The sequence below is a fragment of the Eublepharis macularius genome, chromosome 11, assembly GCF_028583425.1.
Source record: "Eublepharis macularius isolate TG4126 chromosome 11, MPM_Emac_v1.0, whole genome shotgun sequence".
NCBI classification, from domain to species: domain Eukaryota; kingdom Metazoa; phylum Chordata; class Lepidosauria; order Squamata; family Eublepharidae; genus Eublepharis; species Eublepharis macularius.
This window is the reverse complement of record NC_072800.1, coordinates 84590354-84618344: the sequence shown is the minus strand read 5'-3', so window position 1 is coordinate 84618344 and position 27991 is coordinate 84590354. Positions and strand designations below refer to the sequence as shown.

The window sequence follows — 27991 nt, the reverse complement described above, 5'->3', positions numbered from 1 at the left end:
GATTTCATCAGACTTCAGAAGCTAAGTAGGGTCGGCCTTGGTTGGTAATTGGATGGGGGACCTCCAATGAAGACCAGGGCTGCAGAGGCAGGCAATGGCAAACCACCTCTGTTAGTCTCTTGCCTTGAAACCCCCTTGAAACCCCCCCCCCATAAGTCAGCTATGACTTGAGGGCACTCTCCACCACACCTAGCTGCTCAAATACCAATAGAACAGTTGGCATCTGCTACCGTGTGGTTAAACTAGGACTTTAAACTTACTGGGATGGGGACATCATGAGTGGACGCAGCCCTGGAGGGTTGAAAGCAGCCAAGAGCAAGACAAGCTCAAGTGGCACCCTTAGCTAGGATCTCAGCAGCAGCTACACGGGAGGGGAGGAGACACACAGGCCAACTTCTTTGGTTATCAGCACTGCAGCCTGGGTCTGAATTAAGACCTGAAGGACTTCCAGTGCTACAGGAGTCACTTGGCACACCTTGATCCTAGCCTAACATTCTCCCAGTTAAAATCCTCTAGGGTTTTTCTGTTTGTTTCTCTGCACCTGATAATCAGAAATAGAGGTTGTATTTCATTATCACAGCTAGTAGCTCTTGATAGACTTCTGCCCCCTAAAGTAACCTAATCTTTATATCATGCACGAAGCTGTGTTACACTAAGGGTGCAACCCAAAGTAGGTCTACTAAGAAGTATGTCCTATTATATTTAATGGGGCTTACCCCCAGGAAAGTGTACTTAGGACTAGAGATGGGCACAAACCGGAAAAAAAACAAACCATGCGGTTCATGGTTCGTCAAATTTCACGAACCACAAACTTTCACGAACCTGCCCCTGGTTTGCGAACCGGTTCATTTGGTTTGTGAAAATGTCACTTCCGAGTCAGAAAATAGTCACTTCTGGGTCAGCAGAAGGCCACTTCCGGGCCAACAGAAGTTCACTTCCAGGTCAGCAGAAGGTCTGCAGGAAGTCTATCTCCTGTTGCCTAGGAAACTGATTGAAGGTGTAATCCCAGAAGGTGTAATCCTAAGAACACGAATCCTAAATAAGCCGCGTTGAATTTTATATACGGAGTAGAATTTTCAGTAGAGCAGCGTGGGACTGCTCAGGTTTAATGAGAATCCTACTCCATGGTATTCGATGGGGCTTACTCCCAGAAAAGTGTCCTCATACCACACGGATGCAGTGCCGTCTTAAATAAAATCACACCCGTCTAGGCCCATTGACTTTAGTAGGCTTGGACGGATGCAACTCTGCTTAGAATTGTGCTGTAAGACTAGTTAAGCGCTATGCCTCTTGCAGGTGACCTGCTCTTTAGCTAAGTCAGCTTTGTTAAGGATCCGCCGCTAACCCACAAAGATAAGGAACTGCAAATGGAGCACGCGCAGAATTGTCCACCATGCCACCATGCCCTGAAGAACACCCTGGCACGGTTCATTCTATTAAGATGCTTTTAAGAATGCGCTTTGAGTGGCTGGACAATCATGTCCATGTGTGTGATGCGCTTCTATTGATGATTCAGGATGGGTCTAGCATTCAAAACAGTTATGTGAACACATGAAAACATGCCGCTGCCTTATACTGAACCAGACTCTCAGTCCATCAAAGTCAGTACTGTCTGCCAGTGTCTATGGTAGGGGTCTTTTCACATCACCTACTGACAGATCTTTTTTCAACAGGAGAGACCTGGGCTTGAACCTGGGACTTTCTGTACGCAAGGCAGATGCTCTACCATTGAGCCACGGCTCATATTTGAACCGGAGACTGCCAGGAAATGCCCTAAGTGCGCCTTTCCAAGTTCCTCTGAGGAAAGGTAAGGTCCAAATGGAACTTTTAAAATATGTCTGGCCATTCGGCAGAGCTCTGTGGTACCACAGCTCATGCTAAAATGGCAGGCTGGAGCCCTCCCCAGCCATCAGACTGAAGCAAAATTGGTTTATATGCTGCATGGAACATCACAAATGAAGGTGGCCCCTTTCCACAAGGGACTCGCTTTTTAGCACTAAAAAGAGCCAGTTGGTGTAGTTGTTAAGAGCAGCAGGACTCTAGTCTGGAGAACCGGGTTGGATTCCCCACTCCTCCACTTGAATCCTGCTGGGTGACCTTGGGTGAGTCACAGCTTCTAGGAGCTCTCTCAGCCCCACCCACCTCACAGGGTGATTGTTGTTGTGGAGATAATAATAATACACTATGTGAACCGCTCTGAGTGGGCGTTAAGTTGCCCTGAAGGGCAGTCTATAAATCAAATGTATTATTATTATTATTATTATTATTATTATTATTATTATTATTATTAAAACTGGGAACTGGAGTACCAATCAGTGACTCTGGCCAGACGTGAGACAGACTGCTGAGGTTTTCCACCAGGGCATATTCCCGGAGAACAACTGGCACAAAAACATCCTTGACGGTTATAGCAAAGAACCCTGGATAGACGTATCCTCTAAGAGCTTGCCTAATCTTTTTGAAAAGCCCTCTGTGATGGAGGTCCGTCCCTACTCCAGCTCGTGGCCGAGGCCTGGGAGGAAATCAACCTGGCAGCACCCTCTGGCCAAAGCTACCCTTTGGAAACTTCCCTGACTCTGCCCCACTGTCCCAGCCACTGAGCTTCCATCTTAACTGTCAGTGCCCGGGGTTGTAATTAGACAGCCTGGCACTGCCCACTGGCTAGCATTTCAGCAGCTACTCTGACTCCTTCCCTCTCTGGCCAGCAAAACTTCCATCTTCACTGACGAGGCCTAGTGGGTAACTGTCCCTAAGTATCTTTTGGAGGGCAGCAGAATCACTGCGAGAAGAAAGTTGTGCACAAGACACATGGACCCTCAGTCTGAAAAATGGACTAAAATGTACTAAACAAATTGCTCCAAGTAATCCCTCGCATCCATTGCTTATACACGGCCTGAGGATATCCTGCTATGTTTGTCCAGTACCGACTGGCTAGTAGCAGGTACAAGGTGAACAAATGGAAATACATCGGCATGTCATGAAACAGGGATCTTGGAAGTCAGCAGTGCAGAGCTGCAGGGCTCTGCCTCTTTGTTGCCTTTACAGTGGCAATACGTGCCTTGGTTCACAGAATTTGCACGCCTGTTACAGCAGCACATCGGATAGGAAGCAAAGTCGCACAAACTGCAAATCTGTACAAAGCCAGTGTTTTAAGTCAAACCTCCACCTGGAAGACGAAAACAATGCGGGTGCATTTTTAAGCCTGCAAAGCCACGTCTGTAATGAGTGAACTACCTAATGAGCAGAGATAATCCCCTCTCCTAAGCTGCAGAGAAAGTGCTTCGGAAGCGGAGACTGGTTCTTCCAGAGAAGCAGACGGAAAAGACAGACATTGCAGGGTACAGAGAACAGATGGTTAAACAAAAATGCAACACATTCTCGCCCCCCCCCTTCCCTTCCAGTCCCCACCAAACATCTAATCTCTTGCCTTCAAATTGCTAAAAAGAGGGAGGGAAAGTTATCGGCAGAAAACAAGTAGGAAAAGAACATTGCGTTCAGCCTTGTCATTTTGTTGCCGTTAAGAGAAACCTCACAATGTCAGTCCAGCATGCCAAGCAGACAAAACATTGCCCCAAATGCAGCTCGACGAAATACCCAAAGACGCTTTTCTCCTCTAGCCTAAAAAATGCCTCCTGCCCTCAGTTTTGGTCTTGCAGCGAAGGCAGACCCTTCCCCCCTTTCCACAGGCACAACCTGCCTGTCTTTCAGAAGCAGTCTTAGGAAAAACACAGATGATTCATACAAATCCACTACTTACCGCTCTGAAAAACCCTGCACCTTGGGCTGAAATATCCATAAAAGTGCATTTGGTGGGGGGAAGAAATAACAATAAAGCTTTCTCTTGGAAAAACCAGCAACAATAAAATATTTCAGGTCCAGCAAGTGACGCTGCTGCTGCTGTTACAGAAGGGGACCAGTCTGGGTGTGTTCTCTATTCCCAGAGCAGAGCAACAAGAGAGATGGCAGAGAACACAAGGGAACCCAGGAGAAAATAGGCAACAGTTTCATCCAGTGCTGAGACGCTGGGAGCCAAGCACACTTCAGACAGTTTAGATTTGATTAGAAGAACGCTCCAGCTGACCAGATTCACTTTTAACCGGGGCCTAAGGGGAATCGTATCCGGCAAGGAGGATGTTTTGGAATAAAAGATATTATTATCAGTGCAATAATAAGCGCAGACTGCAAGGTTGGGGCAGGTGAGGAAAGACCTGCGCTTTGCTTCAGAGGTTTATGTACTTTGTAAAGAAGCACCAGGACGTTTTCCCTGGATACAGAAAGAAATACAAAGATGTTTTTACCATGTGCCAATTAGTGAAGGGTCTTCTCAGAGAAAAATCCCTGCTGTTTACAGGCCAGCCTCTATGCTAGCATCATACCGTCATGCTCCTGTGATCCCTTGAAGCAGTAGGGTACTAAGCAAAATGATACTAATAAAAACAAGAGATAACATCATGACATTCACAGCCACTCCTACAGTATCCCTTGCAACTCCACTGCCAAAGCCAGTTTGGTGTAGTGATTAAGATCGGCAGGACTCTAATCTGGAGAGCCAGGATTGATTCCTCTCTCCCCCGCTTGAAGCCAGCTGGGTGACTTTGGGTCAGTCACAGCTCTTCCAGAGCTCTCTCAGCCCCACCCACCTCACAGGGTGATTGTTGTGGGGATAATAATAACATACTTTGTAAACCGCTCTGAGTGGATGTTGTGTTGTCATGAAGGGCGGTATATAAATCTAATGTTGTTGTTGTTGTTATCTGCCAATCATGACATTCCACCCGTGCTTGGAAGGCACCAACCCACATTTTGAGGTGACTGGGGCACTGTGATGAGGTTTTGGGGCCTATCCCACACTCTCAGTGCACAAGCACGCTCTCAGGAAATGCCCCTCACATCCCGTTCCTGCCAGGCCTTTCTGTGGATAACTGATTCGAAAGACAGCAGTTGATACCTGAAACAGGGATTACTCTGTGCCAGATGTTTGAGTCTCCTAGAAACCTAAGCACAAAGTTGCCACCTCCAGGCCGGATAATTCCTGGAGATTTGGGGGGAGGATCCTGGGAAGGGTGGGTTTGGGGGAGGAGAGGAACCTCAGCAGGCTATAATGCCATACAGTCCGCCCCCTAAAGCAGCCATTTTCTCCAGAGGAACTGATCTCTGTCGCCTGGAGATCTGTTGAAATTCCGGGAGATCTCCAGCCCCTCACCTGGAGGCTGGCAACCCAGCGAGCCAGGTAACTAACATCCAGTAACTGACTCAGAACACTGTGGAGCTCAACCAGCCCGAACTTCTAGGCCTCAAACTATCCCCCAAAGAAGGGCTTGATGCCGCTCTCGTGGCGCAATGACGTCATAAAATGTGCCAGAAAGACGCTCTCACTCTGCCTGTTTAGCGCTGTGCCAGTGAGTGTGGATTCAGCCATGCATTTCTAGTGAGAGCAATGCACTTTCCATTCAGGAAGTTCAAACATGATTACGCTCAGGACACACACACACGGGATCCCCACCCTTCCCACACTAATAAATATATAAGCATATAATTTGGAACAATGCTGTGCAGCAGTTAGAACGTTGATCAGGTTTCCACTCCTGTTCAGCTATGGAGTGTATGTCAGATATGTCTGTCTACATATCTGCCATGAGTATTTTTTTGTATTCTGTGCTCTGGACTGATCCTCTGAGAGCATATGAAGTTGCATATCAGTGGCCTGTTTGGCTGCGAGTTGTTTATCTTACAGGTGCCTACTGTGGTGTCTACTTTCGTTTTCACAGCCGCTCAAGAATGTGTCCTTGAGTGCTGGCTTGAGCCTGGGAACTAAAAATGACTTCATTTTTTGCTTCAGTTCTTCTTTCCTCCTATCTCAAACCCCTCCCCCCCCCTTCCTGGCTCTTTTGCCCCAGAATCCTAACAGTCCATATCCTACAGGCGGGAACTTGCCCTATAACTAACCCCTCCAAACCTCTACACGTCACTTCTGCCAATACCCTTGTCTGTGTATGCCGATACTGATGGATCTCTAATAAAGTAACTTCAACTCATACACTGGAGTGTGTGCAGTAGAGTATGATGGGGCTCTAACTGCCAGAACCGGACGATGTACATGTTCCTGCATACAGACTCTTGTTCTGTGTCTCCATGTGCTAGAAGGCTACTTATTTATTTATTTATTAAAACATTTCTACCCCACTTTTTCATATGGTTCATGGTGGCTTGAACCAGAAAAGCTGATCTTCTCAGCATCCTCCCAAAGCTCTCCTATTTGCCTCTTCTGGCCACATTAGGCATTCCTCCAACCTTTATTCAATTTTGTTCCATCCATTCACTTGGATGAATGAAATGCTTCGGCCTTCCCCCACAGCCGGCATAGCAGCCAATGCCACCAGCCCTAGATACCTTCTACAAGGAAAGCGTTATTAAGAGCTTTGAAGCAAATACATTCTTCCCTTTCGACAGAAGCCTTTTCACAGGAGGGGACGCCCGTTTTACAGATGAGAGGATAAAAATCTAATTACAGGCGGCTCCTTCTGTATTCCAACGTTATCAGATTGCATTAGGCCTAAAATGGAAGACCTCCTTTGCAAATAAGGCTGCCAATCCAAATACTGCGGCTTTCTTCATCCAAGAAATTGATTTTTAATTGTGCTCCGTATTTATTTATAGTTTGGTTACACACAGTCTCGCTTCCATGTCCCCATCCTCTCCGGCAGAGCTGTTGTTTGTTGCAGTCGTACAGCACACAGGCCTGTCATTCAGTTTGTATGCATTTCGACGTGCTTCTTTAAGATGAAACAACGTTCAGTAAATAGCTGCTCTTGTATGTCTGTCCTCAGGAATCAAGTGCGTCTTGTATATTTGGGGCAGCTAAAAAATTAATGTGACTGGTACAAGAGCTTGTGGTCGCCATCTCTGTGGGCGTTAAGTGCAGGAACACATGCACCCACACACTGACACACATGAACCCGCGCCTGTGCGCCAGGAGTACCAGTGCCTGGGGGAGATCCAGATTCGAATCTCCACTGAGCCCCAAAGCTCACCAGCTGGCCTGGGACCAGTTGTTCTGTCTCAGCCCAACCTCCATCCCAAGGTTGTTGTGAAGGTAAAATGATAAAATGATGGAAGGCGCAACAATTAAGCTTCTTGGAGAAAGGGTGGGATAAAAACTGATAGATAGATAGATAGATAGATAGATAGATAGATAGATAGATAGATAGATAGATAGATAGATAGATAGATAGATAGATAGATAGATAGATAGATAGATAGATAGATAGATAGATAGATAGATAGATAGATAGATAGATAGATAGATAGATAGATAGATAGATAGATAGATAGATAGATAGATAGATAGATAGATAGATAGATAGAGGGTTCATTTCGAGGGGGAATGCACAGGAACACAGTTCTGGCAGTTCCCCAAAGAGGTCACATGTCAGGTGGCCCTGCCCACCTGACTCTCGGCCATTCTGAGCCCGTTTCAGCCTGGATTTGGGGCCGAAATGGCCCAGATTGGGCCTCTGACGGGTGGTGGATCACTCTCCCACTCATCAGCAGCCCGATCCTAACCCCTTCCAGCTGAAGGGTGGGGTTGAGTCCGCTTATGCAGCCACCCTATGGGCTGCTCAGACAGGATGGCAGCCCTTTGGAGCGATGCTCCATTTATAATGCTGCTGGCTAGCTCAGAACTGGGGAAGTTTGAGGGGTTGCCTTGCAACCCCCCAAACAGAGGTGGAGATCATGTGATGGTGTCGGGGTGGGGGGTTGTTGTTGTTGACGTTTGTGGAAATGGAGACATTGCTTCTCTGTTTTAGGGATTTTTAACCCACCTTTTAAGAAAAACTTTCTATATTGTTCTGCAAACTTAGGGGGTCCCCTGAGTTTGTAGAAAACTTTCCCCAATCCATACCTAGCCCAGTTGTGCAGATTTTTTGATCCACAGAGCGGTGGCCAGGTTTAGAATGTAACAGACGTAACTTTCATTCATTCAGAAGGACTAGGGCTGAAATCAGAGCAAGTTCTCCAGCATCTGGCATGACTTGTCGAGAGGAAACCTGAGCATTTTCTCCAATGGAGCAGGTGCAGCTCTCAGAGAAGTGGAGTGCTCTGGGCCATCCCTGCTGTTTAGTTTTTTGTCACGGGCCTAATATTTGGCTCTATATAACATGTTTTCTCCTAGTAAGCCTATAGTAGTAGGGATGAATGTGCACGTGAGGCTGGATTTCCACATCATGCCAATAAACACTAAGAGCGGAACTACAAGTGACAAAAGGCACAGATTGGACACTTGTCAGCTTCCCTCAAGTTTTGATGGGAAATGGAGGCAGCTTGGCGGAATGTTGGACAAGTGACAGTTGAAAAGTCCATTGGACAGCAGTCGGAGAGCCAAGCTGCAAGACCGGGACGCCAACATTTCCCATCAAAACTTGAGAGAAGCTGACAAGTGTCCCACCTGTGCCTTTTGTCACTTGTAGTTCCGTTCTCAGAAAGTGTCGGCACTGCAGAGACTTTAAATGTTAAATATTCGGTGGGCAAACACTTTTTGTTCCACTTATTAAAGCTGAGGAATTTTTTTCTTCTTCTAAAGGTCAGTCATTCACAAACTTACAAATTGTGGATCGAGATGCAAAACTCTTTCTCTCTGCCATTTTCTCTTTGGCAACAACTCCTTAATTTTCCTTTTCTTTCCCACCCCAAAGCTCTCAACATAACCCCTACCCTACAACCAGTTCCTCGCTGTTCCTCTCCAACCAAAACCAGATCTTTCACTTCCCTTAGAGGTGTGACATAATTTGCCAACTTTATATAACTGTTTTCTCAGCAGTTTGAATGTTTGTGAATATTCTATTATGTCACAGAAGCTGAGCCAGGGATAAGGACTCTCTACAAGCCAGCAAGCTGCTTTAATCTTATTACAACAGCATTAATGAGGAAGCTTTGGCAAAGAAAGTTCCATATAACATATATTTGACAGTTTCATTGAAGAATATTACCTAACTGAGATTCCATTTATGTCTATCTATTGATTACATTTTTATCTCACTGTTTCTCCAAGTAGTTCAAGGAAGCATATATGGCTCTCCTTCCTTCATTTTACCCTCATAGCGTCCCTGTGAGGTAGGATAGACACACCAAGAAGGCCAATGTTTCCCAGTAAACTTCATGTCTGGATTGAAATTTTAACCTAGATCATTCCATTTCTAGTTTGACTTTCTACCCACTACAACACAGTAGCTCTCTAACTAGAAACCCAGAACTAGTTTAGTGCCTTGAAATTTAATGATAGCTTCAGATGAAACGGAGTATGACCTGCATCCATAGTCATGATTTCTAGAAAACATGACTAAGCTCTACAAAACAGGTTATGTTAAATTAAGCTTCACTAGCTATTGCTCTTTAACTGCTGGAGAAAGGAGAGACAGAACACCATTCATCCAGTTGTGCCCAGAGGGGGAAAATGCCTTTTGCATTACTGACTATTTACAATGGCATTTGAAAGCAAACTGTAGCAGCCTAGAAATAGAGGATTCCTGAACGGGAAAACGAGAGGAAGCAGATTTTTAAAGAAGCAAGAATAAAACAGCATGGACTAAGGACTACCGAACACACTGTGGAGCCCTGGAGGGAAAGGAAAAGCTTTCAACCCTTTGCTTACTATTTCTTCCGGTAAGGCAGACATGTCATAACCTGTAAATCATCTGAGCAGACAAGTTAAAAGTTATGTAACAAGTCTTTTAAAGCCTGGACCGTCTGCAAAGGGGAAAAACGCAACCATGGGATGCATATTAAAATTCAAGGCATGGTTTTGGATTCCCTTCACAGAAAAACTTATTTTGAAGCCAGTTTGGTGTAGTGGTTAAGAGTGGCAGGACTCTAATCTGGAGAGCCAGGTTTGATTCCCCACTAGTCCGCTTGAAGACAGCTGGGTGACCTTGGGTCAGTCACAGCTCTCTCAGAGCTCTCTCAGCCCCACCTGCCGTACAGGGTGATTGTTGTGGGGATAATAATAACACACTTTGTAAACCACCCTGAGTGGGCAGTAAGTTGTCCTGAAAGGCGGTATATAAATCAAATATTATTGTTGAAAGCACAGACCTTAACCACAGTTCTTTCCTGTGGTTTAATGCATGGGACACACTGCTCCCTATATCCCATCTACTATCTACCCTGTAAATGGCCAGGAATCTAAAGAAATTTCTATACTTCAGTTTACTACACTTCAAAAAGGTGTTTGGTGTCACAACCAAGGCTGTCAGCAGAGACTTAGCATTATCCTAATGGGAGGGGGTCTCCTTGTGAGTTGGGGTAATTAGCATTAAAGGAGACATTGCAAGAGGGGGGCTAACTTAGGGATCTCCACCAACGTATACCAGGATTGTTCCCTTAGAGAACTCTCAAATGAATAGGAAGATGTTTAACAGGAAAGGTTTCTTTATTAACAGAGGAATAAGAGGCAAGCATACAGAAAAACACACAGCCTACACAAAGAGCTAAGAAAACAGTGAGGAAATGGGAAAGCAGTTTCAGGAGGGCTACAATTACCAGTCTTGAAGAAGGAGAAGAGGTCTGTGGAGGAGCAGCAAAATGACTAGCGCTTCATGGAAAAGAAGGGATGGCCCAGATGTAATCTGGGGGGGCGCATGGATTGGTCCCAGAACACACACCCTGCACATGGTTGAGGGCAGCCCAATTATAGAGTGAAACATGCCCGGGGGCAGACTGATGTCTCTCTGCCCCCAAAACAATAGGTGTGAAAAATGCTTGATGATCCTGCTGTTACTGCATGGGAAGAGCTATCAGGTCCCCAAATAGCTCTGATTAGGAAGGGGTGTGAGGGAAGTATGGAAGGGCATGGATGAAATAAACTCGGAAGCTTCTTGGAAGACCTCATGGTTTCACTTAAGTGCTTCTCCAGGGCGTGGAGAGACAACTAGTCAATCTGACACACCTTCTGGTAATTTTCCAGCTGTTGGCATCTGTTCTGCCTTGCCAGGCAGTGTTTTGTGCTTAAGGCACATAAAGAGAAGGAGTTTATGATGTTCCATATCCGTAAACTGCCCTTTCAGTGTGAGGAAGGGGTTTGATGCCTAACACCGGACATTGGCTTCAAGAAGAAATCCTATACTTCTTGGAGAGAAGGCTGTTGCATGGCACCTCAGTCCTGCCTCCCCTATGGCCAACTCTGAATCGGGATCCGGAAGCCAAGATTCTGTGGGCTCCTCGAATCAAAAGCATGATCATACCCCATGTTCACAGCTTCAGGATCCCCCACTCCATCTCACCAAAGATGCCAACAGACGTCAGAAGATGAACTGCAAGATCTCAGGTCCTGATGCTACTTCTTTAAGATCTCCACTCCTCGGACAGGAGGTGGGGCCGAGGACAGATGGGGCGGGGGGGCTGGGATGGGAATGGCAAAGTCACTCTCCGGCCATTCTGATGAAGGGAGTTTTGACTCTTGAAAGCTTGTGCCCTGGAAATCGAGTTGGTCTTTACGGTGCTACTGGACCCAAATCTTGCTCTTCTACTACAGACCAATATGGCGACCCACCTGAAACTATCTCTGGTCACAGTTTCTTAGGGTAAGTTGTCAGCTGCTTGGGAGCTGTCCTTGGTCCTGCAAAGCTGCCTCTAATTTTGTCTCCCTTGTTATTTATTTTTTAAGAAAATTCATGTCCCGCTTTTCTACTCTTAAGAGTATTCAAGGTGGCTTATCGGTAGTCATTTCAAGCCTTCACTGTTTTCTGCCAGTACCATAGTATCATCTGCATATTTCAAATTATTAATGTTCCTTCCACAAATTTTCACTCCACCTTCTCCTAAATCTAATCCAGCTTTCTGTACAATACGCTCTGCATAGAGACTGAGTAGGTAGGGAGATAATATGCATCCTTGTCTGACACCTTTGCCAATTGGAAACTATTCTGTTTCCCCATGTTCTGTCCCGACAGTAGCCTCTTGTCCAGAGTACAGATTGCGCATCAAAACCATCAGAGGTTGTGGCACCCCCATTTTTTTTAACACCATCCATGGCTTTTCATGATCCACACAGTCAAAAATTCTGCTGTAATCTATAAAACACAGGCTGATTTCCTTCTGAAATTCCCTAGTATGCTCCATTAGCCATCATAAATTTGCAATGAGATCTCGAGTCCCTTTTCCTTTTCTGAATCCAGCTTGAACATCTGGCCTGATGAAGAGTTCTAGAGAGCCAAAAGCTTTTATCCTGTTTTGCAATATTTGGGTTGTCCCAATAAAGGGTATGACATGACTTCTGTTTTTGGAATTTACCTGTGGACCAATATAACTATTGTGCAACCTTGAAATGCTTTTGAAGTTACTTCCTTGTCCTGTGCTCTCCCGTACAAAGTCTCAACTCTTAGTGACCTCAAAGACATGCTCATCTCCTTGGGATCCTGACTGCGCCCCTTTTCTATTCAGCATCCATAAAAAGTCATGGGAAAAACAGGATAAAAAGGCCATCAGGGTTGCAGCCTAAAATGTTGTCTAGCAGCTCAGGACTAAATGCAAACCAACTGAAACAGAAACCTGGCAAGACTAAAGCAACGGGGGGCAAGCCCTGAGACCCTCAACCGCATACTGATTTGTTTATTTATTTACTCTGTTTATACCCCACCTATCTTTATCTCGCCTTTTTTTTCTAATGGGGATCCAAAGTGGTTTACATCACTCTCCTCTCCTCCATTTTATCCTCACAAACAACCCTGTGAGGTAGGTTAGGCTGAGAAGTTGCAACTGGCCCACGGTCACCCAGGCAGCTTCCATGGCAGAGTGAGGATTCGAACCTGGGACTCCCAGATCCTAGTCCAACTCTCTAATGACTACGCCCACACTGTCTGTGGGTACTGGGGTGGAGTTCTAGCACAAAGAAAACAGATTATTTGTAAGCACGAAATGCCAGTAGGGCCAACTTATTTCTGCGCCCCAAACAACACAATGAGAACAGCTACAACAGTAAAGTGTAGGATGCACACTGCGTTTTTAAATTTTGTTTACCAAAGAGGTTGCTCCATTTTAGCTTGCATCGCATAGTGAGCTAGGAGAAAAAAATATCAGTAATTCAATTATACTTTGAGCTGTAAAGATAACCGAGGGGAAGAACAAATCTCATCCTGAACTTCCAGTTTAAAGGTTCAGTTTACACCAAGGAGAGAGGACAAAGTCAGGGGCATGCGATTTCTCTAATCAAAAGCCTCCTTACCCAGCTGAAACTGATATAACTCCCCATACAATCTTTAGACTGTGATAACACACCACCGCAACTGTAGGCTGGCCTCATTTTAAAATCTTGAACCAAGACAGAGAGAGAGAGAACAATGAGTTTTGCCCTGAAGAATCTGTGTTCCTTTGGACTGCAGATTATTAATCAAGAACCTGGCATGATTCATGGACACCTGATTAGAAGAGGTAGGTAGAGCTGGTTTATCAAAAGGACATCTGATGGGTTACTTGGTCCAACAGCATCCAAGACCCAGTGGATGGGGGGGAACAGTTCCCATAGTCTATTTTGTTTCTGTCATGCTCACCAAGTGTCTTAGCAATGTCCCAGCTCTAATATGCATATTGTGCTGGACAGGAGTTCTGATAAATAAATCGTATGTTGGCCCCAAAAACCTAATTAAAGGATTCCATGTTTGGGCTGTTAGCAGAGTCTATCGTTTAGCAGAGGAAGCATGATTATAGGTAGTTGCTGGCCAGTGTGCATGCAGGAGAGAAAATAACAAAGCATACACTTGCTTATGCTTAGAAAGGAAATAGGAGTTCTTTATTGTAGGAACTCCATACTCTGATAGGAAAGGAGGAGAGATCAAGCCAAACTACCTATCTAGTCTAAAGATGGGCATGGATGCTAGGACTGCATCCCTGCTTCTAAGATGGAGGGAAGAGAAGGAGAGAGATGGTGTCTGGAACAAAGCCAGGAAGAGAAGAGGTAAGAGGGAGGAAGTCAGGAGGAGGAAATCCTGAGAATAGCAATCTACATATGAAAGGACAGCAGGAGAAGTAAACAGAATGCCATGACCTCTCTATCTTTCTAACTCTTTGGTTTGTCCTCCTCTGAAACATGAGGAAAGGGACAGCGCTGAACCCTCCTCTTCCAACAAGTTCTACCCATCCTACTAATCTTCCTGCCTGAGTTGATCATTATTTTTATTGTAAATCTCCCATCCTTGTAGCTGTGGGGAGTTTCACCATCCATGTCAAGGGCATGACTTCAGGAATGGCACACAGCTATGCGACCTTCTCAAATAACATCAGGCTTTACACCTGCAGTGGATCACACATTTCATATAGTATCCCCTTCTGGGAAAAGAATATTGGAGTGGGGCTGCCCGGCAGAGCAGGCTCACAACATCCTGTCTGCTCGCCAGACAGGATCAACCTGGGAAATAGAGAAGAAGGCTCTCCCCACAGAGTCCGGAAGCAGCTCAGGACTCTGCATGCAACAAGGAGGAGGTGCTTCTCCCAACGCCCAGCATCCTAGGAACCCCTGGAGAAGATTCCTACTTGGTAAGGTTTAGAGTTGATGGGGAGTCTGAACTTCTGCAAAGAAGGAGGAAGCCTATTAAATGGTCTGCCTTGCGAAGGATGGATCCAGATGGTTTCCTGATGGCTCTGGGAGAGGTTTCTGTTACACAGCTGGCAGTTCTATCAATGCCCCGATGGGCCTCTGGAATGAGAAGGCCACCCAAGCATGCACACGACTGTTCTTCAGCCCTCTCCTACCCAGAGGAGCCCATTCAGCTCACTGCATTTCAGAGGAGGTGAGGGCAACCAAATGGCAGGGATGGTGGTTAAAGTGAAGGTGGGAGAAGACGTATGTGGTGTCATGGGTCAGCCAGGGTTCAGCAAGAGCAAGGACTCCTCGGGAGGAGAAGAGGAGCCCCACGCAGCCAGCCCTGAGCTAACAGAAGTGACCAGAAGGGAAATGAGCTGCAGGCTTGTCAGGATTCACAACTGACAGCTGGTGCAGAGCCACTGAGACATGCAGCAAGTGAAACTCAGTTGGCCATTCCCAGCCTTCCTACACCCTTAGAGCGCTGCAGGCGGAGGCTGAGAACAGAGCTACAGGCGAGACGGCAAAGGGCACGCCTCCTGGCCCAATGCCTGGCCCGATGCCAACTGCCTGCTGATTATGAACATTAGTTGCAGGATTCTTCCTGAGCAACTGGCTGCAAACATGGCCCTTAGGCATGTGGCTATAAAACCAGCCAAGAGAGGCTGTGAGGCATGGATGCAATGTGTACAATAGCTGTTAAACCACGGACTCTGTCTTGCCTGATTTCTGACACTGGACAGAACGAGACACCGCCTTTCCTGACACTCAGAGCCTGCAAGCCAGTATATGTGAAGGATGACTGAACACAAGTTAGAGCGGTGATGGCGGAAAGAAATCCCACTTCTCCGTGGGACCACATCTGCTCTGTGTTGCTTACCAAATTTGTCCAAGCAGTGCTGGTGAGCTATTGCATCTCAGTCCCAGGGAGAGTCCTCCACAACCTTCTATAATCAATTTGCAAAGACACATTGCAGGGGGGGAAAACACCTGATTTTATCCGATGCCACCTGGACAGACTCCATTTTAATTGCAAATGGGATCAATGTTTTTGCAGTTTCCACCTGTCCTGTTTTGATGGGAAATGTTCAGTTCACAGAGCCAGACGATGTCATCAGAATATTTGGAGATGCAAAATGTCACTCTTGCTGTGCCAGCCTGGTTCAAATGGCCAGAGGGGTAGGCAGGGCAGATGGGCAATGCCACCTTAATAAGGAGTTGGGTGTCCATGGTTTCAAAAGAGGCTTGGTAAAATCAATGGGGGAAAAATATTTCATCTTCAGAAATGTAAACGATACTAATTATGACTCCACTTTTCTTAAAACTTGGCAGCCCATACTGGAATATATAGAGAAACAACATTCATCTACAGATAGTCAGATACATACCTCGGTCTATGAGTGGTTTGGATACTAAGAGAGTGTAATTCTCTTTTTTTTGTTGATCTAAGGTCTAGTCACGTATACAATTCTCCATATGATTTTTTGGCATAACTTCTAGTTGTTGTTTAATCTGAAAGATGACTGTTAATGTACAAATTGTTATTGTTTACTTGTCGTTACATATGGCAACTGATTAAATTAAAAAAAAATTTAAAAAATGTAAACGATGCTCAATCTGTCTCCAATTTGTCTTTTGGGATGGTACAAAGAGAAGAGGCAACTCAACTCCAGGTGTTTACAGATTACGAAGATTACCTGTCAATCTGATTTCTGGCTTAAGTATAGAAGATAAGCCGCCCTGGTTAACCCAATAGATGACTTATGCTGGTCAGTAAACTGAGGCAGTGGATCCCTGAAAGTTGTCACGTCAGCTTTCGATGCCGTCAGTCACTGGACCCTTTTGCAACATGCTGTCTTTCTGGCCAGAGTAGGAATTGGAGTCAGTGTTCTACAGGGACTCCATGCTCTCTGGGTAAGTAGGTCTCAGAAGGTGGTGCTAGGAGACTATTGCTTCACCCTTGAGCCACTGGTCTATGGGATGCTGCAAGATTCCATCTGGTCTCGCAGGCTGTTTAACATCTACTCCAAACTGCTGGGGGAAGTCATCCAGAGACTGGCAGTACATGATGATCCATACGGTGCTAAAACCTATTTCTTCCTTTCCCTCTAATTCCAGGAAGGCAGTTGGAACCCCAAATCAGGGTCTGAAATCCATGAAAGGATGGATGTGGCTGAACAAACTCAAACCTCATCCAGACAAGACAGCAGTTAAAGCCGATTCAGGAACAGATATGCGACTTGTTCTCTTTGGAACGTCACTCCCATTGGAAGACCACGGAGGCTATTTGGGGGATGCTCAGGGTGAAGCATATTACAGGGGTAACAGGAATGATTTTTACCAGTTTAGGCTGATTTCCCCTCACGGCATTATTTGCCACAGGCCAGGAAAACAAGTCCTCTCCCTGATTTCCCAGGATGCTCTTCAGCAGCGCGACGCATCTGTCTCTCTTGACAATGTTTCCCATATCAGCAATGAATATTTTTTACCAAGCAACACGAGACCCTTTTCTGCCAAGTTCCCCCCTTGGTGAAGGATGTCCAGCTCTGTATTAAAAGGTGATCTGGGAACATTTGCTAACAAAAGAAAGCGGGCCGAGATGATGAATTTTGATGCCTGGTTTTGCTTTTGCAATTGGGGCATGCCCATCCTGTTAGAGAGAGTTCAGAGATATTGGTCCACCATGCAGAGAGAAGACAATTAGGGCCTTACACTGAAAACCGTGGCACCTTTATTACTACCATTGTTCCACTACAGGAATTTCTTTACTGCCCACAGACTCTACAGCCCCTCCCCCCAAAATCTTTACCTTGTCTTCAGTTGTTCTTTTTGTCTGTTTAAATAAAACATTTAGTGGTGGAGAGTGCCCTCAAGTCATAGCTGATTTATGGTGACCCCTGGGTGGTTTGCCATTGCCTGCCTCTTCAACTCTGGTCTTTGTTGGAGATCGCCCATCCAATTGCTAACCAAGGCCGACCCTGCTTAGCTTCTGAGATCTAACAAGATCAGGCCCACATGGGCTATCCAGGTCAGGGTGGGGTCTTACACAGACATCCTGACATGCATTACTGATCCAAAATGCTCACCCAAAAAACAAATTCTAGCATGAAATGGCTTTCAAGTAATGAATATTTTAAAAGCTTCTGGCCACTGAGGCTTTCTGGGAAAACCTTCTTTTGTAAGAATTTCTCCAAGGAACAGAAATACCATAGTACAGAACTGCAACCTTTAAGTTACTACAGAACTAATTTTACGTTCGGATTTTCCTTATAGGAATTTTTAGGATGAAAGCAGCTGGGTTGGGAGGCTGGGAGGCAAACTGGGGTTAGAGCAGAAATAGGAAAACTAGGGCATAATACTGGCATAACGAGGGGCACAGAAGGAAGGATCAAGAATGAGGCTAGTAGAAGTGACGAGGGACCACAACAGGGGCTGAATTCAGAGATCAAACAAAATCTGGTTTCTTCTTTGCAGGCTCACATGTTTCTTCCCTGTGCAGTAGGGACTAGAAAGCTGGTTTGGGTGATAAGGAACCACTCCAAGTTTACTAACTGTGAATTCAGACATCCTCACTTTATTACGACAAATAAGAAGGAAAAAACCAGCAGCTATAGCATTCATCATTACCAAATTACCAAAGCCCGTATGAAAACCTAGCCAATATTAGACTGTACTCATTGATCTGGGTTTTTCTAACTGAGGGCCAAGCTACACATGACGAATGACACTTGAACAGCAAGTGTATTTCTCCCTGTTCACTTGCCCTCCACTCAATCCACTTGCCGTTCAAGTGTCATTCGTCATGTGTAGCTTGGCCCTGACTTGGATGGCCCAGGTTAGCCCAATCTCTTCAGATCATGGAAACTAAGAAGGGTTAGCCCTGCTTACTACTTGGATTTGAAGTCCAGAGTCGCTATGCAGAAGCAACCAATGACAAACCACCTCTGTTCATCTCTTGCCATGAAAACTCCGCAGGGTCACCATAAGCCAGCTGTGACTTGATGGCACTTTATACACATGATAGTTCGAGAGCCAAGCTACAAGTGACGCCTGACACAGGTTGGACACTTGTCAGCTTCCCTCAAGTTTTGATGGGAAATGTAGGCGTCCTGGTCCTGCAGCTGTAATGGAGAGCCAAGCTGTAAAACCAGGACGCCTACATTTCCCATCAAAACTTGAGGGAAGCTGACAAGTGTCCGACCTGTGTAAGGCTTGGTTCCTAGTTAAGGAATGATGTCGAACTGTATCGGTCATGATCATCTGTGTTAGCACGAGGGCAGCAGAGGGAGCTCAGAGCCTGCTAAACAGCAGCCGGCTGAACTGTAATGTCTTTGCAAAGACTAAAGCCCTACAGACTCAAGAACTTTTATCACAGAATTGTAATATGCAAGACCGCGACTGGGGTAATGAAGCTTGCTGTTGGAGAGATGTCAGCATATTGCACTCTTTCACTCACATCTGAAGTACAGCAGTTCTGGTGTCCTTAGGGGGAAGGCAAATTTCTTCCAGTAAAGCGCTGGCTACTGACTACCAGGATAAGTATATTAATAGATCTTAATGGACAAATGCATATGAAAAAATGCTTGTAAATGCTATACAGCCAAGCTTACACAAACCTCTTCATAAGCCACTGACACAGTCTGACATGATTCACAGTGTATTCGCTAGACACAACACGCTCGATGTAAGCAGAATGGGAGCACCATAAAAGTACAACTTCTCGGGACAAAGTATGGCCAATAGGGTCATTTGAGGCTGACTCATCATGGCAAATCCGTTATCTTTCCATTTGGTTTCTTATGAAATAAGAGGTATCCATAGACATAGAGGTATCCATAGAGGTATCCACAGAAAGTAACACATTAGCAGTCCAGCAAACTTCTGCCACAAAATAAAATTACATTATGGTGTTTCATCCCAGCCTTTTCACATGGGCACATGAATCCTGATGCCCTCAAGTCATAGCTGACATATGGAGCTCCTCTGCTGAGATCAACAACAATAACAACATTCGATTTATATACCGCCCTTCAGGATAACTTAACACCCACTCAGAGTGGTTTACAAATATGTTATTATTGTCCCCACAACAACAATCACCCTGTGAGGTGGGTGGGGCTGAGAGAGCTCTGAGAGAGCTGTGACTGACCCAAGGTCACCCAGGTGACTTCAAGCGGAGGAGTGGGGAATCAAACCTGGCTCTCCAGATTAGAGTCCTGCTGCTCTTAATCATTACACCAAACTGGCTCTCACAAGATCTCTCACAAGAAAGATCCCCACTCATTTCAACAGAGAAAACAGATTTATACGTGTCCCACCTGATACAAAGAAGCTGCAGATAATCCATCCAACACAAAAGAACATAAACTTGGAAAAAGCCTCTAAAACTAAAGCAGTTCTACGAGACCTCCTGCCTGCCAATAATAATAATATTTGTGAAAATCTTCAAGTAGAGAGATTCAGAAAAGAGGGATGGGATGCAGAAAGCTCTATTTCTTGTCAATGACAACAAGCCAGCCAGCTAAGTGACAGACAGAAGGGCTAGCTGGAACAATCTCCACTAGCAAATGGACTAATTCCAAGAGAAGCTTTTTCTTAGATTTGTGGGCCCAGGTTATGAAGTGTTTTACCAGCAGAGTCAATTGAACTCAGAGGCAAATCAGAAACCTGTGAAGCCGTTTCAGCCCATAAAGCTGATTTATTTATTAACAAGGTTTTTATCCTACCTTTCTGCCCTTCTAGGAGCCACCAAGGCAGCAAACAAAGTTAAAAGATACCAATAAAAATCTCATTTTAAAAACCATTAAAAACAGCACAAAATCATCAAAACGATCCAGAGCTTAAAATAAATATAAATGATCTTTAAAATGGGGAGGGAGAAGGGCTCACTAAGGGAATACTAAGCAAGACAAAAAACGGTTTCACCAAAAGACAGCAACAGAAGGGGGGGCAGGTGAATTTCCCTGGGGAGAGAGTTCTAGTTTTGGTGCCACAACTGAGAAGGCCCTCTCCTGGGCTGCCATCTGCTTAATCTCAGAAAGTGGGGGCACCCAAAGCAGAGCCTCCAAAGACACGTTTTAGCACAGATGTAGTGCAGCCACTTCGAATACGACCACGAGGAAAACTGATACGTTTTGCAGTAGCTGAAGCTTCCAGGCTGCCTTCAAGGGCAAGTCTGTGTAGAGCACATAGCAGCAGTCTAGCCAAATAAGTTATAGTAGCATATACCAAACACAGAGAAGGGTGAAACAGGAGAAACAAGGTATTAATGCAAGGTATTAATGGAACAGGAGAATGCAAGATATTAATGATTCTGTTACATATGATTACCAAGTAAGAGTTCAGCCCTAATCAGAATGTACTCCTTCTCTCTTTTTTTAAAAACAAATCTATTTTATATTATGATTCCTCACTTCAGAGAATAACAGAATTCAAAACTGTTGGTTTAGCTTCCCTGACCTGTGAAATCACAATGCTTAACTCTTGAGAAACTTTTGCCAAGAGCAAAAGCTTAGCCTAAAGCTTTTCATTTTTTTCTCCAGAGAGCAAGAGAAAGCTGGAAGCAAAGGTCCCAGACCTTTGGCTCTATGTGCCATTATGCTCTAATGAAAACCAGTGTGCTCAGTTGGACCACAGTCTCTGTGTTTGGAGTTAAGTGCGCATAAAAATAGCAGGGATTATTAATTAAAAAAAAATTCTGCTGCAGATGGAAATTTCCACACCAGCCATTGCAACACTGGTCAACTGCAGGGTGCTTTCATCGGTCATCCAGTCTTAACCCTTTGGAAGGCAAGGCACCTGTGTGGGAGGAAGGACTGGACCACAGGCTGCAGCAAAAGGTACAAAAATCCCACTGAAATAGAATCAACCCAAGATACATCAACTTCCATTGTTCATGAAAAGTTACAGTTCCAAACTATTCCTTAGGGAAGGAAGGAAGGAAGGAAGGAAGGAAGGAAGGAAGGAAGGAAGGAAGGAAGGAAGGAAGGAAGGAAGGAAGGAAGGAAGGAAGGAAGGAAGGAAGGAAGGAAGGAAGGAAGGAAGGAAGGAAGGAAGAAGCTAGGGAAAATGAAGCAGAGAAAAGAGGGGCCACTTCTTACGACACCATGGACAGCAGATGTGGTCGTGGCCAATAGCTTAGACGGGTTTTTAAAAGAATTGCATAAGTACACGGAGGATGGCTCTGTGCTCACCTCTTAGCCATGATAGATAAATGGAACCTCCCTGTTCAGAGGCAAGCACTATTGAAGTGCTTTGGGTGCTTTTTAGGCTGTTGAGTGGTGGCTTTATGGTGCTTTTACGCCAATAGCCTGTTTTTAGAATTGATCATTTACTGTTGCTGTTTTTGCAGTTTTAGTTTCATTTATTTTGAGCAGACCTCTGGAGAGACAGCATATAAAACGTCTAAACAAACAAATCATATCTCTTAATTAAAAATATTGGTGATAAGCAAAAGGGAGGCTTGGATAGCCCAGGAGAGCCTGATTGTGTCAGATCTCAGCAGCTAAGCAGGGTCGGCCTTGGCTAGTCATTGGATGGGAGACCTCCAAGGAAGACCAGGGTTGCAGAGGCAGGCAATGGCAAGCCACCTCTGTTAGTCTCTTGCCTTGAAAACCCCACCAGGGCTGCCATAAGTCAGCTATGACTTGAGGGCACTCTCCACCAAGCAACAGGGGAAGGCTATCACCTTCTGAATTATAATGGGAGGCACCTTTCACTGTACACCTGAAAAAAGTTTGCATTTGTCAGAGCAAGAACGACCACACTCATAGGGATCCAAGCTTGGTGTCTGTGTGAATCACTGCTTCAACCAAGCCTCTCTACTGGAAGGAGGCAAGTCAATAACAACAATAACAACTAATGATTTATATAGCACCCTTCAAGACAACTTAATGCCCACTCAGAGCGGTTTACAAAGTATGCTATTATTATCCCCACAGCAAATACCTTGTGAGTTGGGTGGGGCTGAGAGAGCTCTGAGAGAGCTGTGACTGACCCAAGGTCACCCAGCTGGCTTCAAGCATATCTGTGGGAAATCAAACCCGGTTCTCCAGATTAGAGTCCTGCCGCTCTTAACCACTACACCAAACTGGCGCTCCTTAAGTCCAGAACATAAGCATTGGGAAAGGGCTGGGGATTTGGCTCAGCAGCAGAGGATCTACTTTGCATGCAGAAGGTCCCAGGTTCCCCCCGCATCTCCAGTTAAAAGGATCAGAGACTAAAGAACCCAGTAGCACCTTTAAGACTAACTTTATTGTAGCATAAGCTTTTGAGAACTCCAGCTCTCTTCATCAGATGCATCTGACGAAGAGGGCTGTGTTAATCTTAAAATTGCTACTGGATTCTTTATTATTTTGCAGCTACAGACTAACACAGTTAACTCCTCTCGAACAAGGATCAGATAGGAGGGGATGTAACAGACCAGGGCACTAGGGAGCCACTGCCGTTTGACAAAACTGATCTTGATGGGCTTACTCATGAAGCAACTTCATGCATTCAAGCAGCCTCCTGGGGGCGGGGAGTGTGGCCTCTCCATATCACGTCTGAGTGAACGGGCCAATGACGCCCGAGGTAGAACTGCAGAAGTTCCACTTGTCCCCAAGGAAGATTTACAGGAATAGAGGCAAAGCCAGAGTTGCAGCGGGCAGCCTCCTCTGCAGAGGGAGATAATTGATGCCCTTCTGCAACCTTGAACACATGAAGCTGCCTTATACAGAATCAGACCTTTGGTCCATCAGGGTCAGTATTACCTACTCAGACTGGCAGTGGCTCTCCAGGGTCTCAGGTGGAGGTCTTTCACATCACCTGCCACCTTACCCTTTTAGCTGGAGATGCCAGGGACTGCACTTGGGACCTTCTGCACACACACTTCGCTCTGCCACCAAGTCCCAGCTCCTCCCCAACACAGAATTGCAGCTGCAGCTAGAACGAATCCCCAACATGAACAGCCAGCATCAACTTTTGTCGACTGCAGTCCACTTCATTCTCATTAGGCAGACATATATATGTGAAGTGACAAAAATATATATAATTATCCCAGTCCAGGGCTAGGAAATGCAGGAAATATTGGGTGAAATATGATTATGGAAGATAGTCAAGGAAGTACAGAGACGCTACACCTTTTGCTATGCTAGTAAACACCTGTAATGGCCAAGGAGTCCCAGTATATGATAGACAGACGGGCCTCAATGAAGGATGCAGACTGAAAACTGGATGCTACTGTGAACATAACATAGTGGTATTGAACTGAAGTGGTATTAAAGGCAATACAAAGTGTTTCTTCTTGCATTTCTTGGAGCTAAAAGTTGTTACTTAAAAGCACGCAAACCCTGACCTGGATAGCCCAGGCAACCCCAATCTCATCAAATCTTGGAAGCTAAGCAGGGTTGGCTTGGGTTAAAAATTGGATGGGAGACCTCCAATGAAGACCAGCATTGCAGAGAAAAGCAATGGCAACCCACCTCTGTTAGTCTCTCGCCATGAAAGCCCTACCAGGGGTCACCATAAGGCAGCTGTGACTTGCTAGCTCCATCAATGCGATGGGAATTGTCTGAAAGAGTCCCTTCTTGACAAAGTTCAGCTGACATCAGGCATCATCAGGGAGTCTGCACAAACTGTGGAAGAGGATTACAGCACAACATGAGCACTGCCCACTGTGTGTATGTGCCTGTTTGGGGAGACCACTGCTGAATCATGGCACACACCAGCGGCACCAACACACCGCCCAGCTGCAAAGGATTCTTTCAGTGTTTACTGGGTATGCTTCTGGCACAATTCCCTGCCTTGGAGCTGATTTAAAAATAGGACGAAGGGCAAATAAACAAAGTAAGATGAAGGAGCAATTCCCTCCACACACACACACACACACACTGTTTTTAAACACAGGCCTCAGTAACGTGACTTGTTGCAGAGGGCAAGTCAACACTGGAAAAGCAATACACGGAGGGGGTGTGTCCTGAAAGCAAAGGAATTCTTTGCAGTGTTCTTCTTCCCTCCAGCAATCCCCGTCAATTCCAAAATCATTGTTCAAGTTTTAATTGAAAAAGGAAGAGTTCTTGTAACTCATGGCGTGAACCGAGACCCTATGACGCAAGACCCTGTCACAGCAAACCTAATAACAGAGATGATGCTATCCTCTGCGATACAAAAAGCGAGCGCGGGGGCTTTTGGGAGTACCTGTCACAAACAGCGCAGGCAGACAGCAAGGGGGTCTCAGAAGCAATCTCTGGAAAGCACACACCCTTGGGCGTTTGCTTGCCAGATAATGGCAAAAGATCGGGCTTCTTCCTACATTCCAGGAGCCAAACCTGTTTCTCAACTAAGCCAGGCAGGATGTAGCCTATAAATGGCCATGAGCCATCCAAGGCTACTCACCAAGTATCATGAGCTAATAAACTATGCAAAAATCTGGAGAGGCGGCCATTTTACATCTCCAGAGAGGATGCGGGAAACATTGCCAGGGCTGGGTTGGGAAATGCCTGGAGATTTAAGGGTTGAAGCCTGGAGAGAGCAGGATTCGGGAGGGGAGGGGACCCAATGGTGTATAATACCACAGAGTGTACCCTCCAAAAGCAGCCATTTTCTCCAGGGGGACAGATATCTGTCACCTGGAGATCAGCTGTAATTCTGAGAGATCTCCAGCTGCCACTTGGAGGTTGGTAACCCTGTGAAACACTAAGAGGATATAGACAAGCTGGAATGTGTCCAGAGGAGGGCAACAAAGATGGTGAGGGGTCTGGAGGCCAAGTCCTATGAAGAAAGGTTGAAGGAGCTGAGTATCTTTAGCCTGGAGAGGAGACGACTGAGAGGTGATATGATAACCATCTTCAAGCACTTGAAGGGCTGTCATGTAGAGGATGGCGCGGAGTTGTTTTCCGTTGTCCCCGAAAGTCAGACCAGAACCAATGAGTTAAATCAAAAGAGTTTTCGGCTAAATATTAGAAATTCTTGACAGTTAAAGCGGTCCCTCAGTGGAACAGGCTTCCTCGGGAGGTGGTGGGCTCTCCTTCTTCAGAGGTTTTTAAGCAGAGGCTGGATGGCCAGCTAACAGCAATACTTATTCTATGAACCTAGGCAGATCATGGGAGGGAGGGCAGAAAGGGTTACATCAAGCCTTAGTTAACATGGCCCCTTCTTACAGGCCCAGAGTAATCCCAATCGCCACTTTGGGGTCAGGAAGCAATTTTCTCCAGGCCACTTTGGCCAGGGATCCTGAAGGTTTTTTTGCTATTTTTTGGGCATGGAGCAGGGGTCACTGGGAATGTGTGTGTGTATGTGGGGGGGGGGGGTAGTTGTGAATTTCCTGCATTGTGCAGGGGGTTGGACTAGATGACCCTGGAAGACCCTTCCAACTCTATGAATCTATGATTCTTGGCCTGGATTCATTCCCTCTTAGATTAACAGAACAATATAAAGTGAAAGAGCCCTGTGGCGCAGAGTGGTAAGCTCCAGACCTGAGTTCGATCCTGGCGGAAGCTGGGTTCAGGTAGCCGGCTCAAGGTTGACTCAGCCTTCCCTCCTTCTGAGGTCGGTAAAATGAGTACCCAGTCTCCTGGGGGTAAAGTGTAGATGACTGGGGAAGGCAATGGCTAACCACCCTGTAACAAAAAGTCTGCCAAGAAAATGTCGTGATGTGATGTCACCTTATGGGTCAGTAATGACTCGGTGCTTTCACAGGGGACTACCTTTATCTACCTTATAAAATGAAGCAAGAATATGCTAGAGCAAAGTCCACACCTGGCCCAGCGTGATCCTAATTGTCATAGAATTGATAAGTATTTTGTTCAGACTCCCCTCCACAATTCAGCTTGGCCTAATTATCACAACTGTCATGTGCCCCAAAAAACACAGCGAGATTTTAGAGGGGAATAAAAACAAAATCTCAGCTCAACAGACAGTCCTGAGAGGACGAGGTGAACAGTTCAGCCAGACCCAATCAGATTTTCAAGGAAGCCAAGGCCGAAGCACAGGAGACGGAGCTATCTTGAGAGCCAGTGAAAACAGACATCCATATTCTTGCTGCTGTGCTCTGGCCCCAGACTGCCCCCTTTCTTATCAACTGGCCAGGAACAAATAGTCTTGTCCCTTTAACAGAAGCTTAATGTGAAGAAATAGATTGTTGACATTTTTCATGGCACAGACATAATAACATCATCAGATAATTGCAGCAGATCAAACTGATATGAAAGGGACAGCTAGAAGGACCGTTTTAGAAGCTGGCAAATCGAGGTACACCTTATGTGAATAATACCAAAGATCATGGCGCCTGAAGACCTCAGGATCAAGTCTGTTTGTGACTAAAACAAGGCGGGAAGGTCTCAGGCTGACACACACACAAAATTAATGTAAAATAAAATAAAAATTAATAATAAAGGGATAGGGACTATAGATTATGTATTGTCTGTTGCTGTGAGGATGATCCTACTGAGTAGTTTCTATGCTGTTAGAACTTACAATTGCTTATGCTCTGTTTTCCGAAATAACCCATACAATAAATATATAGTTGTCCACTTATACCAAAATACGATTCTCAGGTGCTCACAGCTGTATGCACTCAACGGTCTCTATAATTATGGGTGGATCACATTGTATGGGTGGATCACATGGTAGCCCTGAGGAAGTGAACATCGTGAAACGAGCTGATTGATCCTTGCCAGCCACTTGTAGGGCGAACAGAGGGAGGGGGAGCCCCCCCCCCCGGGTTCCACTCCACCTGTCTTCCTCCCCCTAAAAAATTAAAAACACACAGAAGTTACACCGTCACAGGACTCCACTGCTCTTAGACCAGTTTCATCCCACGAAACGGAGAAAGGAGCGACGTCTCACAACAGCAATTGTCTACTTCTGTTGGACTTTTCAACTACGTGTGCCACAGCGTATTATTTATATAAGAGGACTCATAATGATCGATTTATAAGAATATGTACACACTGTTGGCCCCTGCTAGTGTTATATGGTCTACTAATAAGTCTTCTGAAGAGTTTTTGTGCCTGTATTGTTTGTATCTTAAGCTGATAGTTTATGGTCACAAAATTGCATTGATTATTTCAGTTTGTGGACTTGTCACAAAATTGCATTGATTATTTCAGTTTGTGGACTTGTCACAAAATTGCATTGATTATTTTGCATTGCCTTGTATTGAGTACTTCATTTCTGGATTCTAATTGGGTTTCTAAGTTCAGTGGACATTTTCCCAGGAGATCACCCTTCTAGCTCTTAGGGCAGCCTCTCCTGTTGGTTGTTTTATGCTCTGTTTTCAGCATTTCTTCAACTCTATATTGGACTTCTGCTGGCTTGAATCTTTGCACATTTGCATTTATATACCCAGGGCTCATTTTGAGTGGGAATGCACAGGAATGCAGTTCCGGCAGGTCCCCGAAGAGGTCACATGACAGGTGGCCCCGCCCATCTGACTCTTGGCCA

At 45.5% G+C, this 27991-nt stretch overlaps 1 protein-coding gene across 1 annotated transcript in view; it reads right to left on the bottom strand.

Annotated features, from left to right (window-relative positions):
- The window catches only part of PRKAG2 (protein kinase AMP-activated non-catalytic subunit gamma 2), a 305929-nt gene that overhangs the window by 240133 nt on the left and 37805 nt on the right, over positions 1–27991 (bottom strand). The window lies entirely within an intron of this gene.